At 44.6% G+C, this 21,434-nt stretch overlaps 1 protein-coding gene and 1 long non-coding RNA gene across 5 annotated transcripts in view; one reads left to right on the top strand and one right to left on the bottom strand.

Annotated features, from left to right (window-relative positions):
- Tnfaip8 (TNF alpha induced protein 8) overlaps positions 1-21,434 on the bottom strand; it is a 115,703-nt gene that overhangs the window by 41,423 nt on the left and 52,846 nt on the right. The window lies entirely within an intron of this gene.
- On the top strand, positions 46-7,817 carry LOC120098293 (uncharacterized). 2 transcript variants are annotated; one of them, XR_005496468.2, is made up of 3 exons: positions 46-1,366; positions 4,058-4,119; positions 6,274-7,817. It is a non-coding gene; the product is annotated as an uncharacterized LOC120098293 (long non-coding RNA). The 2 variants fall into 2 exon arrangements; XR_010059815.1 differs by having other exon boundaries at positions 46-4,119.

Raw genomic sequence — 21,434 nt, 5'->3', positions numbered from 1 at the left:
GCGCCAGGACGGGCCTCTAAGGAAAGTAGGGCAGGATAGGCAGAGGGCCCTTATGCATGGCTGGCTCTCTAACCAAGCTGCTGGGAGCTAAAGGCCTCTCCGGCTTTGGGAAATGCTGACAGGCAGGAGATAAAAGGGCAAAGGGCGGCAGGACATAGACAACAGCAGCCATCCTGTCCTCTCCTCCCCACCTGGCTTCTACCACTGGCTCAGAGGAAGTCATCTTAGCTCTGGGGTGGCTAGACCGCTCCCACCAGCCTGTCTTATACAGATTAGTTTTACAGGGCCTTGTTTAAACACCTACACCAGGGTGAGGGGCCCCAAGTAAAAATACCCGAAAGGAAAACACCCAATGGAAAGAAATATCTGGCTGGATATTGTTACATTCTCCTATAACCAAGAAAGGTTACATTCTTTAAGAAATGTATTTTCCAGCTGCCTCCCTTTTCCTTATATCATTTTTATATGGAAAGGAGGATGGAGTCCAGGCCTTGTGGTAAATTTAGCGATGGACGATGTAAACTGCCCAGGTTTTTTGAGTCTTAGTTTAGATTTAGTTCTATTTATTATTTATAGGACCTTAAGGAGGAAAAAATCTCAAGTATCCATTTGCTTATCTATAAAATGAAGACAAAAGCAATATGTAATTCACAGACTTGTCTGGTATTACAGATGGAACTATAAATAAATGATTTGAAACCGTAAGTTCTACACACAGGCTGTCACTAACCACTGCACCTTATTACAATAAACTTTCGTAAAGAAGACTCTTGCCTTTTATTTCTCCGTGCAGTTTGAACAGTATCAGTGCTATTCCCTGGCAAGGGGGGATTATTATAGCTAGAGCTCTATGGTCTGATACTAAATCGGTCCCTACTGCCGAGTGATTCTAACATGCTTGAGACCCTACCAGAATTTTATCTCAGATTTATTGAAAGGGCAAGATGAACTGAGACTAGTAATAGCCAGAGGGGGAAAAAGAAACATCTGGAAAAGATCAGTGCTGTAGGGCCTACAGGAACTGAGCATGCCTGGAAAAGAATAGCAGGCTGTACCCTGCTGAAAACTGCTTTCCTGTGCCCCACGTCCTAGAGCTGCTGGGACAGACAACCTATGCTCAGTAATCTTATATTCATGGCGGACACAAAGGATGGCAATGCACTTGGCCTTGCCTGTCCTTCTGAGGAATCATTCTGCCCCTCCCTACCCTACAGCATCTGGCTTTGCCTTCCCCCTTCCCCTTCTCCCGGCCAGATGTCCATAGATGTCCACCTGGGCCTCTGAGGAAGCTCGCCACAGCTGTTTGCTACACAAATGAGATACCTTCTGTGGATCTATAGCTGGAGAGAAACAGCACCTTTTGAAGGTGAGGTGGCAATTATGCAAATCAAAGCAGCCCAGCTTCACATCCATTGGCTCCAAGCAGAAAGACTTTCTTCTTTCAGAAAATGCCCCCTTTATGTCATACTTATTAAATGTCCTTTCACAAATCTGAGTATGTGCAACCCCACCCCCACCCCCAGTTCTGTTAAGTAAAAGTCCATAATACCCTGCTTGTTTTTACATTGGTTCACAAAAAGTCCTTCAGCCCAGGCCAGGTTAGTCAAGGAGAACGTGTGCTGAATGAACAGTTTAAAGGTCACTATGGCAGCCTGGTAATCAATTTAGCATCCTGTTAACAGCCCTGCAGATCTTTGAACATTCACCAGGATCCTTGAGAAACCTCCAGAGAAGTTTTTTTTTTTTTTTTATTCAAATGGAGTCTGACAGTCGCTTTAGGGAAGAGTGTTCTGATGCAGCTCAAGAGCAATGCCCAGGCCCTTTAAGACTGGACAGGGTGAGCACTATAGCCATCGGCGTGACCTCAAAGCCATGTGCCCTAGGCAGGCAAACCAGTCTTTTCATGCCTCCAACTTGCAAAACCATGACAGCTGATAGCTGGCTCTCTATGTGATTCTCATTCTCTCTCTCTCTCTCTCTCTCTCTCTCTCTCTCTCTCTCTCTCTCTCTCACACACACACACACACACACACACACACATAGCCTTATACTACTTTAAGTGACGACTTAGTGTTGATTTTCTTAAGCTTTTACTCAAAGACAGTTGGGCTAGCCAGTGACTAATGCTCTAATACGCCACACAGTGATCTGCACTGCCTATAAGATCTATTCGCTTTTTGTCTTTTGGAGATGGGGGTTCATGGATCCCAGGCTGGTTAGGAATTTGTATATGGTCAAGGATAACCTTGAACTTCTGATTTCTTCTGCTTTCACCCCCCAACGTGCTGGATTAGAGGCTTGCACCACCATGTCTTGTTTAGGTGGGGCTGGGGATTGAACCCAGTGCTTCATGGGTTCGAGGTTAACTCTCTACCAGCTAAGCTGTCTCCCCAGTCCCCCACTGAGTCTTGTATGACTAAGAAACAGTTCAGTGTCCTTACCTGAGCAATAAGCTCAGAATTCATACTAACCATCCATTATAGATCACCTAATTCAAAGTAGCAACTAAATGGGCAACATTTCCCATCTAGAAAAGGGCATACTTACATCTACGTTCATTCCTACCCCTGTGCAGGTATATACTGTCTGTATCACGGTGGGAGAATTCAAGCACTGCAAAGGTTCTGTGGTTTATCCATTCCTCCAGGCATTTCCCACTATTTATACAAGTCACATATAAGTGGGTCTTCTCTAGCTAGAACTTCCTTCTACAGTTTTGATAGTTCTGGACCATGGATTAAATCCATTCCTTACAAGGCACCTGGTTCTATGAAAAAAAATGTATTAATGCCAACCCATCTAAACTAAATCTTAATAAGTCAACTAAATCTCATGCAACAGGACAAGTCTCTTAAATTATGTTCTAATGATGCTACTTTTCAAAGAAAAGAGGAAGTGGCTGTAACCTGGGCTTTGGGCCCTTTGGCTCACAGAGACTCAGGTGCTTCAGAGGAACAAGGTGGGTCAGAGAAGTTTCAGTTCAGAAGGCTGGCAAGCAGAAGTGGGAAGAGCTGGTGTGACTGCTCAGAAGCATCATGCTATCCCATACTCCAGCAGACTCAAGGAGGGTCTGGATCTGCAGGGGAGAACGGGCTCCTCTGTCACCTGCTCCTGCACTGGCTTCTACTGGCTATGGGAATAAGGGACTAAGGAAATAAAACCATGGAAATGAGGAGATTAAAAACTATTGACAGTGGGGTTGGGGATTTAGCTCAGTGGTAGAGCGCTTGCCTAGGAAGCGCAAGGCCCTGGGTTCGGTTCCCAGCTCTGCAAAAAAAAAAAAAAAAAACTATTGACAGCGTGACCAAAGCTTCTCATGGAGCTATCAATAGTTTTTATTTCTGCTTGGGATCAGGACGCTGAATCTGAACATGGTCACAGAATGGCTGTTTACAAAGTATTCTCAGGCTATCCTCAAATTTTCTATTACCTGTCTGCAAAAACTCCCATGATCTGTGTATAAAACTGACCTTAGTTTACCCTGTTCTGAAATACGGAAAAGATCTTTTCCTTGGTCCCCTGTGCTTGGGCTTTGGACCTTTCATCCTCTCCCTTCACACACAGATACACTCACATCCAATCCTCTAAAACACAGGAAAGCCTCTCTGGGCATCGTCTACAGTTCTCACTGCCCAGGATGCCAGCTCTCTGTGTGTAACAGTGGAGGACACTTACGGACATTCAGAGAAGAGTAAACGTGTGTGTCATATGACCTTATACATCGATGTGTTTGACGAGTCGATAGGTAACTTTGGGGAGTTAGAACACAAGTGCCTAAATTAATAAAGGCTGTAGAAGTGTGGAAGTGGGAAGGGAAAGGTACTGGTCACCAGATTCTGGGAGCGTGTAGCTATGGGTAAATTCCATTCAGATTTTCAATGACAGTTCCAGCAAATCTTACATAATCATTAATGTTCTGGGTGTGAGCGAATAGTTCTGAGGGAGGAGGAAGAAGCAATGACACGGAGGTGCGCGCTGGCAGGCAGACAGCCAGCCATGCATCTGGCACACACTTGTTTCCTAGGAATCCATTGTTTGTTTCTGTTTCTCTCCTAAGATATCACCCTTGCTACAAAGTTTCGAGGAGACGCACGCACCAGGCTGGAAACTATCTGAAAGGTTCGTGAGTCCCGGATTCTTTTTCTAGAATGTGCATCGGTAATTCCTTTCATTTACTTTCTCCCTTTGGAAGCAGCATTGGAATTGTTGGAGCTTTTTTAGGAGACCTTTAACAGGATTTCAGTGTGGGCATTAAATTTAGGTTCGTAGGAGAAGGGCAGTGTATCCCCAAGAAATAGGTCTGGCTTCTCCAAAGAGATACCAGCGTCTTCCACAATAGGTGATATGTGTGACTTCAGAAGTTACATTCTTCATAGGGTTTTAAGATACTTTCCTTTCCTTGTTCTTCCTTCATATATGGCCTGGGAGGGAACAAAGTGATGTGACCCTAGGTGTTCTCTGAGGTGCAGTGGTTAGGGCAGGGGGATTAAACTGCCAGGTCACATGACTCTGCCACCTTACCATTGGCCTGAAACATATACAAAGGAATATCCTCTCTGCAGGCACTCTTCATGGCAAATCCTGTTATGTCAAAACTCTTGACTCTTGGTTGGTGAGAGAGTTCAACTACACTCTAAATTGAGGGGCTCCTTTCTCTTTCTGTGTCCTTTAAAAAATTTCTCTGATTTTCCATCTTGCCTCAGTTTACCTCTCTGGCATTTAGTTTAGTCTTAGGGATTGATGATGGCTGAACACTCAAATTTCTGAAACTTCATTATTGCTAAACAGGAATGGAGAGTCTGTCTATGCAGGGGTCAAAAGTCTGGATCTGAGAAGGTCTCAGCTTGGAGAGGCTTTTCACTCAATGGGAAACTAGCAGAGGGACACTGTTAGCACAGGTTTTATTTAAAGTCACCCCCTTGGGATCACCATGGTCATTTTAAAGACATGTAACTAAAGAAAGGAGGTTATATGGCTTGTCAAGTCACTGAATGAGGAGCAATGGACTCTAGGTCAGTGTCTGTAGGCCGGGCTGCCCTCCTGTCCCCTGCATCTGGGCCCTTGCTCCTATCCAGTTGCTCGTATAAAAGTCAGTCCTCCCTTCACAGAGGAATACCTCAAAGATTGCTACACTGGAAGGTCACCACAGAGTTTACAGCTGGCTGTCATTCCAGCACAGACTGCTCTAATACCTGTTCACATGCTGAGATCACTGCTTCAAATTAAAGCCATTCCATTCCTGACATTTAATGCTTTAAATAAGCTATAAATTTAATAGTCTCTATTTACTCAGCTACATGAGACCACAAATGTGTTGGATCTCTTTTTTTAATTAAAAATTCAATTGGGACCCCAATTAAGCTTCCCTGTATATGAAGCAATCAGAATTAAGGAAGAAAAAAAAAAAAACAAACAAACAACAACTAGCCTCGATTTGAGCTTTTTGGCCTTCTTATAGACAGTACAAGCAGAGTCCATGCTGGTTAAGCCTTGCTTACATTAAAAGGGCTCTCCTCTATTCCCTGTCTTTAAAAGAATTTCCTCCAGAAACAGGCAAGTTGTTAAGCCTCTATTTGTACATCTGTAAAATGGGGTTGATGCCATGTATTTAACAGTTATGGTGGTAAAAACAAGGAGGGCTAGGAACACAAACTATAATGTGTCCCTTATCTCTTTCACCTGTATTTTCATGAATGAGGCCAGACTGGTTTGGGCTGTTTAGGAATGTCTGTTTGGAACCCTACATGCTGACCCAGATTGAGTTGGCAAAGCCGTGGATAGCGAACATACCAGGGCGGGAGTCCCAGTGAATGAGGTCAAATGGGAAAGCATGAGAGGTGGGTCACAGCGAGGATTCGAAAGACTGAAGAGAAAATCACCACTGAGTTAGGGCAATATGGAGTTACAGCTGACACATGCTGGCCTTCCTGAACTCACCAGTCAAGCCCAGCCACAGAGGCTCAAGTTTGCAAGCAACTACAGCTGTTCCTACTCCGTCCTCCTGGCTTAAGGGATCCCCTAGACATGTTGGCAGCAGCACCCATCCCCACCCCGTCTCTCTTCTCCTTCCTTACTTCTCTCAGCAGATTGACTTTCCTTAGAAGACAGCCCCATTTATAGTTAAACAGCTCCTCTTTCTAGTGAGCTGGAACTCAAGCTTAAAAACTGGAAAGTTATTTCCCTTCCAACCACTGCCCCTTCCTCCTCACGTTGAGAAAATAATTTTGCAATGAGATGAGAATAGACTTATAACTGAATTTTCTTTCGGAGCAGCCTAAGAGAGACCCCCTTGCACTGGCTGGCTGATTGTCGCTGCAAGCAATCTGAGATGCTTATGCAACCTCCCAGTGCTGATGGCCTGCACACATCTGTGATCCATTACTGCGAAGCGTTCAGAAGCCAGGGCTCTACTTGGGACCTGCAGATCATCTCTTCTCTCTACCTTGTGTTCACTTTGAGGGTCTAGAGAACTATGCCAAGACAGGCTGAGTGGCGAGCCCTGAAGGACTGCATTGAGCAGAGAAGATCGGTTTGTTTATTTGTTTGTTTCTTGCAAGTTTCTGAATCAAATTTGAAATCCCGAATGCTCCACATGTGGAAGTCTGAACTAGACTCTTACTCAGTCTGAGATCTGTTTGGCAGTTTAACCTATGCCCAGTTGTCACATTCTGATTCTTTGATGTCAGATTTCAGACAAGAACAGAACCTAGGAGGTTCTGACCAGGTGCCAAGTAGTCACAGTTTAAGAGACAGAAGAGGCTTGTGGAGAAACTCCGGGATGGATGGATGGGTGGACTTTCCAGGTGCAGTGGCCAAGGCTGACACGGACAGACAAACTTAGCAGGCTGTAAAATGTGAGCTGAAGCGGAACTTATCCAAACAGGGCAAAAGGAGAGGCTCCTTTTCTGGTGTGGATCAGGACTTTTTCCACTTGAATAGGTCAGTTTCTGAAACCAGTTTATTTGGCCAGTCCCTGAAGAAGAGCTATGGAATATGTGTCAGTTGCACCTCAGAGCATGGGGTGCGTGTTCTGTCAAGCACCCCATCCGAACCGTGTACATGCTACAGAATGTATTATCAAACCCATGCATTTTGTAGGGGAAAAAAAGGGTAAAAATCATTAACTTTCTCAACCTGAAATCTATTTCCACTGACTTTTTAAAAACTACTGAATTCAGCAAGCTCCCCTTACATGCCATTTAATTTTTTTTCAATTTCAGCTATGATTGGCCAGATGCAAATAGTAATGACATAGCACCTGGGGCACTGTCCACCCTAATTTTATCTTGGAAAACACAGTGATGCAGACCTGAGAATTCTGTCCTCTCCTGACCACTCTCTGCACCTCTGCCTGACCTTTGACCCTGGTAACCCTTATGCAGGAAAAGTCAGTGATACATTTGAGACTATGTAGTTTTTGAAAAGTTTTTGAAAAGTTGTTAGATATGCTTGACCAATGGCTCAGTAGTAAAAGGTGCTCGCTACCAAGCCCTGGAGTTCACATGGTGGAAGGAGAGAACTGACTCCCTCACACTGTCCTCTGACCTTCACGTGTATGTGTGTGTGTGTGTGTGTGTGTGTGTGTGTGTGTGTGTGTGTGTGTGTGCGCGCGCGCGCGCGCCTTAAATAAATGTGAAATGAAGAAAGAACGACCATCAAAACGTTGAGAGGGAATAACGGCAAATCTTCATGTAGCGTACTGTGATGTTTTAGTACACTGTATGTTGATCAACACAAGGCACTTGGATCCCTCATCCTTGTCAACATTTTCATTCCTTTGTATTAAGAACATTCAAAATAAAATTTTAAAAAGAACATTCAAAATGTTCTTCTGTAGTTATTTTGAGGTATCCATCTCCCCAGAGCAAATGTTTCTAAAAGGAAGGCAACTCTAGTTGATCCCAAAGAAATCACAACCTGTTCTCACGCTAGAAGCAACACTCACTCCACAGCTCTTAGAAAGATTGAGGGATGGGCTACTTGTCTTGAGTGACTTCCTAGGAGGTCTTCAAAAATTAATATTGACTCTATAGTTTTACTTTACACATGACTCTAATTAATTCCTGACTAAATCGGCACCTTAGACTCTCATTGGTTATAATTGTGTGGCCTCAAGTTGCTGATAAGGACTCAGAACTGTAGCTCTGACCTGTTCACATTGGGAATCCATGTATCTCATTCAGGGTACGACCATAAACTCACCAGGGTACCATGGCATATTATAGCCTGGGGGTAGGGGGGGCAGAATAGCATCTAACCTCCCACGCAGTGCACAGTGCATGAGCTTCTGTCGCTCAGGCTGGTAACAGTTTAATGTCACACCGTGTCTGTATGATGACATCATCTTTCCAAAGAAATGTGATAAACACAACAGTTCAGCAAATGGAAACACAGAACAGGAAATTAGGGTTGCAGAACCCTATCTGATCTCAGGGTTGGAGAAGCGGTGAGGTGACTCAGGACAGACTCTCTCACCATTCCAAGTCTATTCTTCATTACCTATCTTGAGAAAACTCAGGGGCCTTTATCCAGCCACTCTCCCACAGCCGATAGAAGTCTGTGTGTATTCAGGACAGCACTGCTGAAATTTTATAGGAAGAAGTTCCCTTCCGGGTCTCGGTTCTTGCTTTCTGTGGGTGCCTTGGCATCTAGCTACCTAGTGCTTTATCAGTGGGCACTGGTTGTGCATTTGACTGACTCGGCTCCAGGCAGTTCCTTCTGGCATCCTCTTAAGGTGATGGGCAAATGTCCCAAGTGAGGAAACCCCTTATGGACAGAGTCCTCAGCAGCTTAGAGGGTGAATCCAGAAAGTTCTGCCAGCACAACAAACACCCTAGTGACTTCACTGCCACCTGAGCCGATGTCTAGAGTGGAGGAAACTGTTCTTTCTTGTTCACTAGCAAGCTCTGTATTTCCTACCAACCAGCACCCATCAGAGTTAATATTTCTTCTTAACACATTGGTGTTTTTTAACTACCATGTTTATCACTGTGGTGAAACACACATGACATACAAATTAACATTGCAACCATTAAAAATGTATAGATTAGTGATATGTTCATATAACTGTCACCACTATACATCTTCAGAACGTTTTACATTTTGAAAACTATTTAATGAACTACTTTCTGCCTCTAAGACTTTGGCTACTCTAAGTAGCCCACGTATCTAAGGGCTAAACAGAATTGGCGTTTGGCTTTCTTCCCTTAACCTTATCCATGTCAAGTCGTGTGTCTGAATCTCCTTTTAAAGGCTGAGTAATAGTCTGCATCATCTCGGTAACACATCTTCAGTTGTTACCTGTGGCTACTGCTATAGTTACAGAAGCAGGGGCATGCTTCTGACACTATAGGCGACAATTTCAATTATGTAACCAGAAACAGAATTGTAGGGTTCCATTTTCAGTTTTTTTAAAGATTTTTAAGTTTTCATTTAAGAAGGAGAGAGAGAGAAGTTTTAGGTGTCCATGGAGGCCAGAAGAGAAAGTCAGACTCCCTGAAGCTGGAGTCATAGAAAGTTGTGAGCCATCATGTGGGTGGTGGGAATCAAAGTTAGGTATTCTGGAAGAGCAACTAGTTGTCTTAGCCTCTGACCCATCTCTCTAGCACCTCTACTTTAACAGAAACCACCACAGTGTTTCCTAGCTAATGTTTTTTTTAAAACTTTATGTTCAAATTAACATATAGCTTCCTGATTGAACACCGACAGATACATACAGTCCCACACAGGTACACATATGTCATTCATAAATAAAGAAAACAATAAAACTCCTTTTTAATCTTTCAATTTAAGTATATTTTATTCTTCATAGGATCACAAAGGTGTTAATATATAAATACTTATCAAATTGGCCGTGTACTGTCAACTGCCTAGGACTGGTGTGCTTGAATGCTGCTTAGTGCCAGTGTACCTAGAAACACCCACCCCTGTAAGCGCTGTCAGGGGCCATCTTGACCGGTTTTTGAACACCTTGACTTTCTTCCTACTTAACATTCATTTTTTCCCCTACCACTGGGGCAACAGTGGCTAGAAGTCTGGTGGTTATCACTCCTGTTAGCTACTCTATCTCCCCTTTATTTTCAATTTCAAATGCCAATCACAACGTTTCCTGAGTGGCCCTTTCTCCCGTATTCCTGCACTGACCAGTCAAGTCACCCTACCCAGTTGTAGTGCTTACAATGTTTAAAGTTGGTTTCTCCCAACTGCATGGACCAAAAACCCCGATACCTGCAGGGATACAATACAACAGTCCCTACCTCCAAGACCGCACCCCTCCAAGTGACACAGATAAGCAGGGATAAAGGTGAGATACCACTCCCAGGGTGCCAGCCAGTGTCTTCTCTCCCCCAGACAAAAGCAATAGCCATGTAAGAAAGCATGAAAAGTGTCTCTGGGACAAATTCATCAGCATGTGCCCACAGGCTCACTGACACAAATGGGTTAAAAGGTAATCATACAGAAACCTTCGACATTAGCTTCCACTAACTGGAAATTACTTACAAGAACCCTATGCAGTCACACAGCAGGCGAGGGCTTTCGGGCTCACTCTTTTCCCGCAGCGACATCCTCTTTGCCTCTCTCAAAGCCAGACTCAGGCCAGACTCAGGCCTCCCCCTTGCAATGAAGCCTCCCGAGGTCAGGGGTGAACTTCTCCATGCAACTCCTACTGTTGATGAGCTTGACATCAGATGTTCTCTGAGGCAGATAACTAACTTACGTTACTGCAAATACAAGTTATCCCTCATGTCTGTTTGCCCGTCTTCCTTTCTAGTCCTATAATACATGTTGGGTACTTTGAAGAGGCTGAATAACCAATAAAATAATCACTTCAACATCTCATTATACTGAGTGTGACAACATGTAAGAATAAACTTTATTTCCTCCACCCATAAAGTATATTATGGGGCCATCAAAACACAACTCTGCTATCTTCAAAGAAAAAAATAAAGTTCAAAGGAGCATTTGCTTGCGCTGGAGAACAAGGCTGGTAATCTGCAACTATCCATAAATCTCGCAAGTTTCCAAAAATTCCTTCAGAAAAGGAGCCAAGAAGGACGTGGCTCTGCCAGCTGCGAGCCTTCTGTTTTACAGTGTGTGCCGAGTGGACGTACTTTCTTATCATCCTCGTAAACAGAGTGTGTGTGTGTGGGGGGGGGTGGGCACATGCAACCTTCCCAGAAGATGTTTGCTTATCCAATGAATGGACTGAGCTCCCTCATCAACTACACAGCCCACCACAACCGGCTTCCAGATCCTTAATAAGACAGACTGAGCAACATTCCACTTCAGCTGATGGCGTTTCCAGAACCAGGAAGATACCAGCAGCTGTTGCCACTTGACAAAGCCCAAAGTCGCCATCCTCAGATTGAAAACTTTGTTTCCTTAAGTTAAGAACTAACATCCGGCTACGCCAACAACTTGCATACACTAATAAATCCCAGATGGGGATTCCAGACACCTCTTTACTCAAGCCGTGAATTTCTTTCAGGCGACAACATTCTATTAAGCTGGACTCACAGCAGTGAGCCGCCCCTCAGAGACTACCGTCATTTACAATACACTGTGCTTTATGGAGCCAGTTCCGGATCCATCGTTGCATAATGTGCAATTAATTTTGACATTTTTTTAATGCCTGAAAAGAAAATCTGTTAACGTAAAAAGGCAGCAAATTCAGAAGGCTGGTTCTGTGGAAGCAGAAACTATGAGTAGTGGTCACCAGAGGCAGAAGGGGAGGGGGTGGGTAATGGGCACAAAGGAGTTGCATGGGAAGAACTAAGTCCCTGTATACTACACGATGGATGAATGAGTATCATTTACAAAAATTAACTATTTATTGTATAAAGAACCAGAAGAGAGGAGTCCAAAGTTTTCTGTCACATGGAAATGATAAATGTTTCAGGGGCTGGAAATAATAGTTACCTTGATTTTATCTTTAGACATTTTATAAGTGTGTGTGAACGTGAAATCACCACACTGGAGCCTGTAAGTATGCCCAACTATCATTTTAATTAAACATTAAGAAAAAAAGGAAAATCCTTTAAAATGAACCACCATTCGTCTCAGGTATCTTGTTATTTGGCCCAGAACAAGAAAAAACATTTCTCTTGACCATAGTCCCAAATTCTGACTCAGCAACCAAATATATGTACAGATGTTAAATCACGTGGTATTACTTTACACATATCACCCACTACAATATCCTATAGGCTCCGTGTCACACAAGCCCCATCAAAGGACATGCCTCTGAGCAAGATGGCAGGCTCTGCGCTGTGGAGGACTTCAGCACGGATCCTCTCTCACGGCAATCCTTAAATAAGAAATCTTGAGTGTTGCTTTCAACACTCACTTCTCATGAGTTTAGAGATCCTCAGAGGCATTAAGTGTCTGGCCCACAGCCACCAGCTCGGGCTGAGACTCAATGGGAGTCTTCTGACTTTAGTCCATGCCTTTTATCTAGACTCCTGGTGTCTCTGTTTGCAAGGTTAACCTGTCACACAATTTGGAAGGACACAGACCAGTAAGAAATGTTAAGAGTGGATACCACTCGGAGGCTTTGAGGCTGGCTGACTAGGGGAAAGATGTGCAGACATTAATAGAAAAGAGGAAGCCACTGGAGGAACAGGTGTGACCAAAGGAAGCAGGCCCCACTTCACACATCGAGGGGTGCTAGGAACCCGTGTGGGAGGAGCTTCAGCCTCTTCTCCAACTGGCTGCCCATGTAAACAAAGCTTCCGGGCAGCTCTCAGTCTTGTGAAATGAAACAAATATCCACTCTTCACCAAAGTCTGTAGGGCACACTTTCAAGAATTATTACCTTATTTTATGTGAATGGGTGGTTTTGCCTTCATGGATGACTATGTACCACGTGTGCGCAGGGGAGGTTCAGAAGACACTGTTTGAGCCCCTGGAACTCAAGTTACAGCTAGTTGTGAGCCACCATGGGGTGCTGGAAATCAAACCCAGATTCCTTTGGAAGAACAATCAATGCTCTTAACTACTGAGCCGTCTGTCCAGATCCAGGAAAATACTTTTTTGATCAAGTAGGCTATAGTTAATCAGACACTTATACAACATAAAGTCCAACATTCAACCCCCAAAACTAATAATGGTGACCTTTTTCCATTGTCTTTACACATAGGAAATCATTCTGGCCCAATGCCAAGTAACAAAACGATCAGAATTCAATTGACTGATCAGGATTTCCCTTTGCTTCTAAATGTTCTTTTAGACGGCATATTCCAATACACGGTATAGAGTAATTGTGTTTTAGAGGGGTGATGAGGGACACTGAGCTCTCAGATCCATAAGGTAAAGTTATACACAGTTAAAATTTACCTCAAACATGCCTTAAACAGTCCAGAAAATTCACCACTGCGGACATGATCTTGTATGTACACTGCTGGGAGACTCCTAACTGTGTGCCTCTCCAACTGTCAATCAGATATCCATGCTCTTCCTCCACACACAGATCAATTCAATTGCCAGCACTTTGCTTGGCCTCCCCAGCAATGAACTCTCCATTTTGCTTCTGGTCTGAACCTCAGAGTGTATTCAGTTATCATCAATAGCCACTCTTGATTTCATACAAGCAATGTAGACCTAGTTGCTCTTGATTGGGTGTTGAATGCCAGTGGCCAGGATGTCCTGTCTTTTCCATCAGGGCCAGGTGCCTCTCAGCTTCAACTGTATATCAAAGGAGCCTAGGGAGACTAAGCAAGGAAACCAGGGCTCACTCTCCGCTCTTAAGAAAGCTACGTCTTCTCACGTGCCATTTCTATTGACCTCTTTCTCCATTCTGTAGAGATATCTGTAGAGCCCCCGTCACTTACAGGAAAATGGTACAGATACCAACAGCTATGGTGTTGGTCCTTAAAGAGAGGTTGAAGGGAGGAAGGAGCTGAAGGACTGTCTGACATACAGCATGACATCCGATAGAGCAAAACGGAATGAGGTGCCATGGAAGTTCAGAGAACCTAAATCCCACCTGGGGGTGGTGTCGTCATGGAAGACCAGCCAAAAGACAGACTGGACGCAGAAGAGGTCGGGTGGTGGGGGGAGGGCCTGGGTGGTCTTAGCAACACGTGCAAAGACCCACACACTTCAGAGTGATCAGTGGGAAAGGAGGGCTTCACTGGCGAGGAAGCCACTGGTAATGCTCTGACAAAAAGGATTTTGTCACATGGCCAAAGATAGAAACCAAAGGGTCTGTGTCACAAGCCAGCTTTAAGCTAGTGGAGAAAGCATGGCAGGCCATTCATTTACAAGTTTCCCTAAAAGTGAAAGTTACAAGGCTCCATTGTTTTTTTTTTTTTTTTTTTTAAATCTGACAATCTTAGTCCAGGAGTGGGAGTGCCTTTTAAAAGAAAATATTTGAATTTCCATCGTTGTATTAATGCCAATGACAGCCACGGGAGGTGAGTGGGTGCCCTGGATCTCTACAAAAACACACTTGCAAGGATCTGCCTGGGCTCTGGCCGGAGCTGAAATAATTGAAAAAAAAGGACAAACTCAAACTCCTTCAACTTCCCTGGGTTAGTGCTGGTCCAGTAGGTCTGACCCAAGCGAGCTCCTGAGGCCTCAGCTGGCCTCTGATCGAAACAGGAAGTACTCTCATTAGAGAGGCAGTACTCAGTATGAAACTCTTGCCCTACTTCCTGTTCTACTGTGAGGCTCTTTTGAAAAAGACAGGCATTCTTTGGAGGAAGGGGCCTGGGAATTACTAACATCTGACAATAATTCACTGGTCTCGTTGTTTTTTTTGGTTTTTTTTGTTTTTGTTTTTTTCATTTGCTGCTGAGGTGAGGGCTCCGGGGCACCGAGGAAGCAGAGATGTAGAAATTAAAAGAATATGGGGAGTACTGGGTACAGAAAATAGCCATTACGGCTCCCTCCCAGGTCTGGCAGGCTAGTAATCTCACACCTCCCTAATACCAAGAACAGACAATGAGACACAGTCAACAGACAACTCACAGAGCTGGAGAGTGCAGTTCAAAAGCTTGGGGTTCCTGATCTGCAGCAATGCAAATTATTTGAGTGGCATAAGATATTCAGAACACGGGTTGGGGATTTAGCTCAGTGGTAGAGCGCTTGCCTACCAAGCGCAAGGCCCTGGGTTCGGTCCCCAGCTCCGAAAAATAGAAGAGAAAAAAAAAAAAAAGATATTCAGAACACTTTTGACTGTGATTTCCATTTCTGCCTCTCTGAATTGTTTGGGCCTCGAAAGGTCAAATATGATGTTCACAAGTTTCCTTCCCTAAGTTTCCAATTTATGGGTGAAGTTTTTGGAGGTCTTGCTTATTCCAGAGCCAGCCAATTTTGTAATCTAAGGTAGAAGCTAAAGTCAAACACAAAAAAAGAAATCTGGTATCTCTCAGCAATGACAGACAGTCAGTGGGCTTACATCCCTGACACCACACTGGCCAGGCAAGTCTTCTTCTGCTTCTAACTCCAGCGCTGCTGGTCACAACCTCTTTGGGGGTGGGGGTCACATTTCAGATATCCTGCATATTAGATATTTACATTATGGTTCATAACAGTAGCAAGGAAATGATTTTATGGTTGGGCTCACCAGGAACTGTACTAAAGGCCTCAGCACTAGGAGGGTTGAGAATCACTGACTTGCACTGTTCACCACAACCTCTGGACCGCCAGTGTCTTTCTTGGCAGTCGTTTACACTTTGGTATTTACTGTGAACCACTCGAATGCCTGTCCTAACAGCGTTCCTGCCGGGGTGAGGCTAGAGCTAGTCACTGCAGGTGAGTTGTGGTGCAATACGATTACCGATGTACAGTAAACCACAGCAGTGTGCAACAGCACTGCAATCAGACTACAAAACAGAAGTGCAAAACCACTTTGAGACTTGACAGTCCCTGGAAAATAACATGACTGACCAGGCTTTGAAACCACTTCTCCAGAGATGTACTGCTGTAGGTCACCCGCTGATCTGGGTCACCCACTGACTTAGTCTCACGGACCCTGTTCCTGTACTGCCATGGACATTTGGATGCTCCAGAATACAAACCAGTATCCTATTCTGGCTTGGCAAAGGCAGCAATTCCATTCTGTGAACTGTGGCCACATTTGTTGATATATCCGGTTTACAAACAACAACGCTTGGAGCGTCTCATGCCTGGCAGCCTGCCAGCTGAAGCCTCTTCATAGCTAATCTGTAGCATGCGATACAGAAATGGTGCCATTGCCTCTCTGTGTGTATGGTTCCTCACAGAGAGGAGTCGAGTCTCTGCAGCTACCTATAACTCAGTTCCTCAAAATACAGTTCACCACAGCCTGCAGAAAACCCAAGAACCAGGATGCTAACACTCAAAGATGAGTTCATTTCCTCATTCTTCTTCAAACTTGTTCACAAATGGGGAAAATGGGTCCATGAAGTTCAAGCAACAATAACCAAATGTCACATAAGTCACACAAGTACCTTCTCAGAAGCCAGACAAATGCGCCTCCAGAGCTCTGTGGTGCCCTGAAAGCAGCCTCCTGAAACCCCAGTGATAACACCTAGCCCACCCTCTAAAATCTCACCCAAGAGCCCAGGGTAGGCCAGCCCACTCCAGCTTTTCACTAGGGTTTGGGCCAAAGCCCACTGCTACCAAGTTAGTTCTTGCTGTGGCTGGCATGAATGTCCTTCTGGAACGAGGGAATTACAGCTGGCTGGGGACACTGCTCCAGAGTCAGACACACTAGCTAGGGAATTCATCTAAAAAATAGAGTGGCACCCCTCTGTGTCAACCAACCCACCCCAAAGCAGACTCTACAGCTTTCCCCGTCACCAGCTCACGCCCTGAGTGTTACCCCAACTCTTCTTCTGCCCGCACCACTCACTCCCAGGCAGGACTCACCTACAGCAAAACAAACTCCGAGCTATTCACGCCCAGTCTCAAAGGGGTTATAGTTCCAAGAGCCTTTTTATCTTGATTAGAGTTAGTAGAATAATTCATCAAACACAATAACTAAACTCTTATAAGCCTGGTCTTTGCAGGAGTGTGGTTATACAGTTGTTTTACAAAACTATATAGGACTTGAGTGTTTATAGTGACACGTAAATGACAATAGTTTGAAGAACTGTCTGTAATAAATTTTCTCCATTTACAATAAGTAAATCAGTGTTGTCTGTGATACCTTGAAGATGTTTTATTGACCTTTGAGAATTTTTGCATGTGATCTATCATGACATAGTGATCATGAGTTTACTGGTTTTGTATCTGATGTTAATCATGGGGAGTGGCCAATTGGGATGTAGTGAGTACGTTACCCCATTCGCTACATCACCACGGCCAGTCACCAAACGAGAAGCAATTTAGTTAGGGAATCTGAAACAGACTGCAGGGCCTGGTTCCTGGACTTCATCCCCGACTCACAGCTCAGGGGCTTCCTAGCTGACTTCATAGACAGGCCCTGTCCTATGGGACTGACTGACTCCCTCCTGACAGAGGGCAAAATGGGCAAGATTTGTAGGGTAGGACGAGGTGGTGGAAAGATCTGCACAGGTAAAAGCCCCGTGTTCTAAAATGTAAGGAACCAAGAATGAGGTCAGGTATGATTTGGAGTTTTTCCTGGGTGCTGAAGGCATGTTCAGGAGCGCCCCAGCACATGTGTGGTGAAAGAATGCTTTGCTGGGAAAGGTAGCGAATCAACAACGCATTACTAATACAGGAAGAGTGAGTTAGAGGCTGCCTTTGAGGATGTTCAAAATCATCTGGGTTTGGGAGCTCATCCCTCTAATGCCATCATCCAGAAAGCAAAGGCTGGAGGACCTAGGGTTAGATGCTAGCCTGCCCTACATAACAAGACCTTGTCTTCAAAAACAAAAATTAAACAAACAGAACCAGAAAGTACTCAAGATCCCATAGCTGTGGCTTTCAACAAAAAACACAGCAGTCAATCACAGTTTAGCACACCCACTCTGAGCTCACAGCCAATCACAGTTTAGCACGCCCACTCTGCACACACAGCCAATCACTGCCTCTCTGCAGCCTCACAGCTGAAACTCAGAATCCCAACAGGACGACTTTCTGGAAGCTGATAATCCTTTAAGGCTTTAACCAGCCCCTTTAGCAGCATCTTTACCCAGGGCCCTCCCATTCCCCTTCTCCCACATGTAGGCAATACTTATGATGCTCCTGCTTATAATTTCTCCCAGCAGGTCCCTATTCTTAGAGTCTCAGTACATCTGGCTAAGAAGGCTCCACTAGAGCTACTATCCTTCTGAAAACTATAAAGAAAAGATAGCACAACTCTGGGCCCCCAGGCTCCCAAAGTAATCAAAGAACTTTACTCCAAGAACTGTTAACAAAGAAGGAAAATTAATGCTCATCCTTTAGGCTCAGAGAGATTTCAGCAGGCATTAAAAAGGAACATGAAATAATCCTGGCTGGCAATTACAAGGAAGGGAAGAAACTATACAAACAAGCATAAAAGTGGGAGAGCTGGAGCTGGAGAGATGGCTCAGCAGTTAAGAGCACTGTCTGCTCTCCCAGAGGTCCCGAGTTCAATTCCCAGCAACCACATAGTGGCTCACAACCATCTGTAATGGGATCCAATGCCCTCTCCGGCATGCAGGTGTGCATGCAGCTAGAGCACTCATCCATTAAATAAATAAATCCATTAAATAAATAAATACGTGGGAGATGGTTGGTTATGAGTGATAGTGACGATGGTGGTGATGTAAATCTCACATCTGTGACATGAACTCTAAGAGGAGGAGAAAGAACCATATAAGAGATCCTAGGACACGTTCACACACATGATGAATATGCCCTCTGTCACTTTCTCCACTGGACGTAGGACATAGGATGATAAAACAAGAGGTGACACTGCAGGTGACATCTCAAAGTCACCTTTTTCTGTACTTAGCACTGGTCTGACCTCCATCACACAATGATACTAGAGGACTTGGGTTGTATCCAGAGGACAGCAGTCATAAGATGCAAGGAGGGAGGGGGGAGGTTGAACTAGCTCATATACGAAAGGACAAGGACAGGCAAGATCTGTCCAGGAAAAGCTACATTTGGTGGCAGTGACTTCCAACCCCCTTCTCAATGTCTGCTTCCAAGTTAATTTTAAATACTATTTGATGCTCAATCTTATTTTCCTGACAGCTTGGGAGATTTCATCTACGTTAACTCTGCCCAAATAATCTAATCATAATGTGGGCGAGGACTAGGTCATCTGTCTACTGACTGGTAGAGAATTATCAGAAAAATACAAAGGCTTTATCTTCATTCCCCAAAATGGGTAGGCAGTGTTGGCATGGCTGTCCTTCAGGCTTGAAGAGAACAGCCCATTGCTATGGTAGCTGTGAAGTCCCTATTAGTGGATAACGGTGCACTAGGGTAAAGACAAAAGGTAGCCCCACAGAAACACTGATGCTAGAGGAGTCCAGAGCACTTAGAAGTCTGAGGCTGCATGCGGCCACACATCCCTGTTGGTGTGGATGGGGTGGTGAAAGTATGCTGAAGTGGAAAGGTGAATTTTTATTCCAATCTGGCCCTGCAACCATGGATGGCCATGGATGCCTGCCTTGATTTCTTGAGCCTAGGTTCCTTTGTAAACCGAGGAAATTAGACCTGATCAAATGGCTCTCATCTCACACACAGCAAAAGGTAAATAGACGACAACTATCTGAGACCCCTGTCATCTTTCCCCAGTCTGTCTTGAACTCATCTCCTCTCTTTTCATCACCTGGGATCTAAATTAAACCGGGTGCTCTGACCTCAAGGACTTTGAAACTGCTTGCATTTTGCCTAGAATATTCTGCCTGGGATAATCTTAGCTGGCTTCCCTATTCTGCTCAGGTGCGTCTAATGTAACACGCTCAGTGAGAATTTATTCACGACTACGATCACTAATATGACTGACTAGCACATGTGCATGCAGGTATACACACATACTCGGGGCAGAGCAGGGGTCGTGGGAGGGAGAACAAACTATTCCCCTCCCCGTGTTTAAATTTTCCCTTCTTAGCTCTTAGTACTGGCTCATTTTATATTTTACTTTTCTTATGTTTGGTGTCAGTTCTTTCAACTACAACAGGTGCTCTCCAAGAGCAGGCCTTCTTCTTGCCTAGTCTACCTCCGTATTTCCGGGGCCTGAAAAAAATGACTGGGATCCACAAGGAACTCAGCGTTTTCGTGGCGAGAAAGACAGCGGTGCCAACCTCTCGTTTCTTTGGCTTTCAGTACTGTGGGCTGTGGTGCCCGTGATCGTAGGTCTCTCCTTCTCCACTACCAGGATTTATTGTGTAACCACAAGAAAAAAAAAGAAAAACAAGACAACACAAGAGAAGACCTTAAGGGCCCAAGCCAGTGTTGACATGTTATCACTCTGCGGCAGAACTGCGCAAGCGCATGCCCAATATCTAGCCTAATCTGTAAATAGTCACACTTGGCCAATGAGAAGTTCCTGATCCCGCCATCTGTCTTCAGATTTCTAGTGTCTAAATTTTAGCATTCCCCGTGAGGATAGTACATTCACCTGCTCTCACTCTTCACTTAGAAGACCCAAGAAAAACAGAAGTGGTGGCGCTTCCCTGCGCATCTCACTTCATTCCACCAGAGGGCAACATGAGCTGTGCTGGGATCCACGGTGGGGGAAGGGGGCGGGGGGCGGTGGAGGGTGGAGGTCGCAGCCCTTTGGTTCTCTGCTGGGCTCACATTCTTTTTCACATGATCCTGCCTATGTTCATTCGCTAACTTTTAATCTGCTCTCTGGTGCTTCTTGGTTACCCATGAAACCAACAGCCTTCAAAGTTTTACATGGACTGCGTTCTGCCAAAGTGCATTTCCTTCCTTTTGGAAGGCTCCCCAAACCCACTTCTACAAGAGCTTCCCAAGCAAATCTGGCTCGGATCCCAGTAGTATATACACCATGACATCAGTGTGTGTGTGTGTGTGTGTGTGTGTGTGTGTGTGTGTGTGTGTGTGTGTGTACTACATAAACATATAAAGCAGGCAGAAGGTCACGTGCAGTTCTGCACACCCAGAAGACACACATTTATCTTACATAATTGAGGTGAGAGTGACCATACTTCATCCGAAGTTATGACTCTACAAAATAGTATTGGCTGCCAAAGGTTCAATTAATGACCTGAGACAAGTTATCTCAGCACCTGCCTATCTGTGTCTTCCAATTTCTAGTGCCTCCCATTATTTACTTTAAGCTCTACAAAGTACCTCTTCAGCCGTTTTCTTTCCTTTATTTCTTTCTTTCTTGACCAAGTCTTGCTGAAAATCCTTGAATTCACTGTCTTCCTGCTTTTATCCAGCTAAGCCGTGCTAAGCAGTGCTTTTACAGATGTCCCTCACCCTGTTTGGCTCCCAAAAAGTCTTGACTATCAAAGTTTTACATAAATGTATACAAGCACCGTGCACAGACCTGTTGAGATGTGCGTATGAACCAAAATACCTTTAGAGGATGTTTG

This window comes from Rattus norvegicus, chromosome 18 (genome assembly GCF_036323735.1).
Source record: "Rattus norvegicus strain BN/NHsdMcwi chromosome 18, GRCr8, whole genome shotgun sequence".
Lineage (NCBI taxonomy): Eukaryota > Metazoa > Chordata > Mammalia > Rodentia > Muridae > Rattus > Rattus norvegicus.
The sequence above is the reverse complement of the archived record's forward strand: the minus strand, read 5'-3'. Positions and strand labels throughout refer to the sequence as shown.